Source organism: Athene cunicularia (assembly GCF_003259725.1).
Source record: "Athene cunicularia isolate RWA chromosome 19 unlocalized genomic scaffold, athCun1 chr19_part1, whole genome shotgun sequence".
NCBI classification, from domain to species: Eukaryota; Metazoa; Chordata; class Aves; order Strigiformes; family Strigidae; genus Athene; species Athene cunicularia.
In genome coordinates, this window is record NW_020799124.1 from 3,911,919 (window position 1) to 3,917,466 (window position 5,548).

At 53.1% G+C, this 5,548-nt stretch overlaps 1 protein-coding gene across 1 annotated transcript in view; it reads right to left on the reverse strand.

The window, feature by feature from the left end:
• Positions 1-3,215: 3,215 nt before the first annotated feature.
• The window catches only part of VPS53 (VPS53, GARP complex subunit), a 65,165-nt gene continuing 62,832 nt past the window's right edge, over positions 3,216-5,548 (reverse strand). Inside the window, exons 22-23 of the mRNA XM_026861459.1 lie at positions 4,556-5,528; positions 3,216-4,173 (exon numbers count right to left, since the gene is read on the reverse strand). The gene's annotated coding sequence lies outside the window, so the exon portion shown is untranslated. The remainder of the gene's footprint in view (positions 4,174-4,555; positions 5,529-5,548) is intronic.

Sequence of the window (5,548 nt, forward strand, 5' to 3'; positions counted from 1 at the left end):
CGAGGGGCAGCCTGGGCCCGGCCGCGGGGGTTAACGGCAGCGCAGGAGCCCGCTGGGGATGAGAGCGGGGACTGGGGAGGGAACAGGGGACACCGTGGTTCGGGGTCCAACCACCCGCTCCCATTGCTCAACCTCGGCAGCGGCCGCCCCGGCTTCCTCGAAGAGCGGAAACAGGGGCCTTGCGGCGGCCGCAAAGCAGCAGCTCTTGCGCACAGGCTTCGCTCACCCCGGGAGTTTAACAGCACCCTTCAAAACTCACGGTTTTCCCTCCAGGCTGCTCTTTCTCACTCCCTCATCCTGAGGATTCCGACTCCATCAGCAGCGCTGCCACCCTTAATTGCATTTTTTAGGCAAAGCCGCCGAAGCTGAAACGAGAAAACAGAGGCAAAAGGTCTTTCTAGCACTAGAGGAGACGGAGGGAACGTTTTTCTGGAAAATCCTAATGAAATAATTACGCCGTGTCATCAGATTCAGTGGGGGAATACTCTTGTGGAGGGAAAGCAACTGTCTGCAGGCAGCCAAAGTCAACACTCCCCTGTGCAGTAACAAGCAGTCTGGCCTGATGGGCCCAGCGCAAGTGAACCCAAACCCCTGAAAAGAATTCCTTCCCTGCCCCAAAATTAAAAGCAGAGCAGAACTTTCAGCCGTAGGCGTCTGTGGTTTGCAGCTATGTGGTGCTGGGAACTCCGGAGACTTCCTCAAGGAATTTACATTCCTTTGAAGAAATACTATGAGGCTGTTTGTCTTTGCTGAAAAATGCAGATGGAAAGAAAAAGAACATTAAAAATTGTGATTGAAATCTTTGGGGTCTGAGCAAATGTGCTGGACAGGTGTTTTCTTCCTTTTGATTGAAACACATCCCAAAAAAGAGATTCTGGTCTCCTCGAGCAATGGGAAAAGTGATCGTTCCTTGCTCTAAAATCTCCCATAAAAGCCCTTTATGAAATTAGACGCCTCAGAAGGCGCTGGAGCAGTTTCCAGATGAACATGATCATTATTTCAGAGCTGCCGTGCAGCTCCTGGGCTAATAACCACGCTGCCAATAGCCGAGTTAGTGCAATTGGGGGGGGGGGGGAACCTGCGGCACCTCCCAGCAGCCACCTCTGAGGGCTGTGGGTGCCCCCAACGCCGCTCCCGTGGGATCAGGGTCCGAGCCCGAGGGGTCTCGGTGCCTGGGCAGCAGCGTGAGGCTGCAGGCGGCCATGCCTGGGATAAGCAGAGCTGCACCGGCTTCTGGAAATCTTGCTGCCCTTTATTTACTGACCAAAAAAACCCCTCCCACTCTGGCCCGGCTTGACACAAGTGCTGATTTTTTTTGTGCCCTTCTAGGCTCTCATTTCTGGGCTTGGCAGGGGAAATGGAGATGTTTGAGCAGCCAAGGGGGCTCTGCAGCCCACCCCGCCTTGCACCAGCCTCAGACCCAAGGTTCTGCTGCAGCGCCAACACCCAGAGCTGCAAATTCTCCTGCTAGGATGAAAAGGAAGTGTTCAACCAGAATTTTAACTGCTCTGTAACTACAACACTATCGATAGCCACTGTGCTCTGCCCTCTCAGAAAGCCTGTCTGTTTTTAAGCCTCTCAAACCGTACTGATCTGTGCAATCCCCGATGGCATTGAAAATCTTTTCCCATGCCCGTACATCACAGCCTGTTTGTCCACATTATTTACTTTTTAACTGCCTGCACACAGCCGGGACAAAGCAGATAGGAGTATCTTATCAAGATCCTCCTTCCATAAAGGACTTTCCACCGGGCCGGGTGTGCTTGGGTTAATCAACAACTGAACAATAGGCACATTGATGTGGTGGGGGGAGCCAGGGCTGCGGGCAGGGGGAAGCAAATCAGAAGGATCCCATGATATTTGGTGACGATAGAAAATGATTTCCAAACGATGGGAAATGTCAGGCTGCTCCCCAAGGAGCAAACCACGAATCCACCGGGCACGGGAGTCACGCTCACGGCGACGCTTCTGTGTGACGGGATCAACAAGGAGCCCTGGGAACGGTCCGGGGGGGTCGGCTGCAGGGATAAGCGCTGACAGCACGTGGCTGAAGTTGCCGAGTTTTGATCAGATTTTACAGCCCTGCTGCTGCCGCCCTCCATAAACCGCTGAGCCACAAGCCGAGGTTTTCCCATGTGCTGCAACTGGCACAGGCTGATTTTCCCCTCCCCGTGGGATCCAGACCCCGACAGCAGCCCCGTGAGGTCTCCGTGTTGGGAGAGGGAGGGCCCCACCACTTCCCAGAGGCCTGAGCACAGGGAAACCTGTGTACTCTGGTCCTGGTGACCCCATATCCCAGGCAGAGTCCCAGCAGGGTCCCCCCCACCAGCTCACCACCACCCCCAGACACCCCCCCTGTGCTCTCAAAGGCAAGCTCAGCCAAGTACTCGAGCCCATGTGCTCCCACCCAGACTGTGGCTCAGGACTGGCGGAGCTGCTCGGGCTGCGAGAAGGGAATGAACACAAGCTTTAACCTAGAAATTTTTGGGTGATGGTAGCACTAGCTGGTGTAATCGGCCCCAGCAGAGCCAGCACACGGAGGAACGCCTTCTGCCAAAGCCTTTTCTGACACAGCCCAAAGACAAACACTTCAGCTCCTTTTCCTAAGCACAGCAGAGCTGTGGCCTGATGCTGCCGAACAGCATGCACGTCTGCCACCCACCCAGCTGCAGCCAAGAAAAGGCTTGTGGAGACTTGGACATCATCACTCCCAACGCTCAAACTCACGGCTGTAAATCTGGTGAAAGAAATAAACACCCGCGTGGCCTGGCGTGGGCTGCTCCTGCCCAAGGGCGGAGGGGGCAGGAGCGGCAGAGCGGTAGGAGAAAAGCAAATGAGTCATTAATTCTCCAAGCGCAAGAAACTCCTCCAACGTCACGCATCGTGTGGAAAAAAGGCACTACCTCTTAATTAATTTCGAAGGAAAAATTAGGCTCTCTCCAGCCGTTAAAATCATCAGAAACGATCTGATTATTTAGGGGCACAAGGTCAGCTCAGTGCAAGGGCACAGTGCGGGGCCCCGCTGCGAACGCAGCCGCTGCCTGTGGAGAGTTACGTGCTGAAGCAGCTGAAGTTGGAAAAGCCAGAAAAGAGAGAAGCTGTAGGAGAGAGCAGTGGAGATGGATAGCACAGAGCCCTGGGTCCGGCGTGTTTTGGGTGAGGTCCGTCCCAGCCCTGGGGTTTGCTGCGTGGCAGTTGTACAGAAAACACCCAGCAGATGGACATCAGTAACCATTTAATTCATTTTAGTGTCACACTCCAACACACAGTCAGAACTATACCTCGGCCAAAAAACATAAAAAGTGACATTGTATACAGAAAAGAAAAAAAAAATAATCATCCTTTATTCCCCAGAGATGTAAACCCCAAACAGCTAACATACACATACAGACGTGCCAAATCTGATAAATACTCAAGAGCCAGGGGACTAAACCTTTACACCAAAAGTAGAAAAATGTGGACTTGCTCTCTATAAGTGGAATGAACTGTGAACACCCAGACCTGTAGCATTCTTCAAAGGCCCAAAATAAAAATTCGGTTTTCCTTTTATTTCCTTTTATCTCCAGAATGAAATGTGGAGAATGAAACAGGGGAAGCCTTTGGGGAAAGACACATGATGATAACTTGAACATCGCCTTCAGTTATTCATAATTTAGAGTCAATCCATAGAGTAAAGAAAAATTAATCTATAAATTATTCATCCCTCCACGGGAATAATGAATCTCTGCAAACCCATGTTACCCCTCCCCAGCTATTGCATTTGATAACGTGTGAACCATCCTGCACACGCACCTCAAGATAATCTGTCCTTGGGGAAGGGCCGTTTGTAATCCCAACGTACTTTCAACCACTGTTCAGGAGAGGAAATAAATGAAGCAGCAGCGGACTCGGGAAGATTTGTAACACTGGAGTAAACGTCCCTCCCCACAGCTGCTGCTGCTCTGCAACGGACATCATCCCTACAGCTCTCTGCACGCCACAGCCAGCCCCTAAGCCTGAAAATACATCCTCAGGAGTCGGTGTTAGCATACCTGTTAGTGCACACCTTGCTGCAGCAGCAGGGCGCACAGAGCGGCCGTAGAAAACCTGACCAGTGAGGATTGAATCTCTGCAGATTTATCCTTTCTGCTCGAATCCTGTGATCAACTCCTGCCTGTTCAAGTGCAGGCTGACCTGCCGGTGGTGCAAAGAGAAAAGAGGATTTTACCAACCAAGCATCAAATCTGCCCTCCCACAGCCCTGGGGCTGAGGAGAGGGAAGGGGACCAGCCTGCACCCGAGAGGGGACAGTGCTGAAGCATGAACAGGCAGAGACAGCGTGAGTCCAGGTTCTGCCTCAGCCAAGGATTTCTCATTTCACCCTCTCTGGTCCCAGCGAAGCTCTGGGTTTGGGTAGATGCAGCTCATTTTGCTGGAGCGTGGCTGATCCCCCCCTCCCCAGTTCCACAATCCCTAGTGAGCACAGCCCCTATAAATATAGTCTTGAGGCCCAAACCTGACCTGGTGGGGATCACGACCCTCCCAAGAAGGCATCCGACAGCATGATTGCTCCTCACCTGCCAAACTGGTACAGGACTTCTTTTTCCTGCACATGCAAGTGAAGCTTGAGTTAAAATAAAGCAGGCACAACTGGTTGATCTGCCCCTAAACCCATACAGGATTCAATTGTTCATGGTTGGGCATATGCCTTCAAAGTCCCCCAAAAAGGGTACAGAGGAGTTTGGGAAGAAATCCAGCGTTGCTAACGACGAGGTGATGTCTCCCTGCACTGCAGCTCCATGGGGAAGCTCACACATCCACCAACCCCAACCCTGCTCCACGCTGGCTCTGTGGTTGGGCACCAGCAGGAGCTGGTCCCCCAGGAAGGGGAGCCTGGACTACCTGAAAGACTTCACCTCTGGTTCTCCTCCTCTCTGCACAGCTGAAGGTCAGAGGAGGAGGAGGAAGAGAGGAAGGCCCTCAAAATCTGAGGCTGGTACAAGCATTCTGGGAAGAAGCCCAGGCTCCCCGTTAAAGCCAACGTTTCCAGCATCTCTCCTGCCAAAGGGGCACACCCCTGCTCGGGCCATGCCGGCTGGCGCGAGAACGAGGGGCTGGTGCTGTTTGACACTTGCTCCATGAACGGCCCTTTGTGGAGAGATGGCGAGAGGCGGTGTGGGAACTCCCATCGGGGACAGTGGCCGAGTCCAGCACACGCGAGAGGAAAAACAAGCAGCTGGAGATGGGCTCTGCAGATGTCCAGGGTTTGGCCTTTAAGCTGTAACAGCGACTGAGGCTGCCGGCTTGTTGGCAGGAGATTTGCCAAGGTGCAGAAGGGAGGAATTCAGCCCTTCCCTCCTGTTTTGAAAAGGATTTGCCTTGCTGTTTTACTGGTGGTTTATGCAGGCCAGTCTTGGGAGCAGGGGAGAAATCTGCTTCGGGGTTCTCTCACAGGCATCTCATTAATTCAGTGGAGCTCCAGATGCCTGGATCCCAGCTGTGAAAAGGCTGGGGTGGTTTTGGTGGTGGTAATGGGGTTGTTTCCCCCCCCTACCCCACCCCCACCCCCC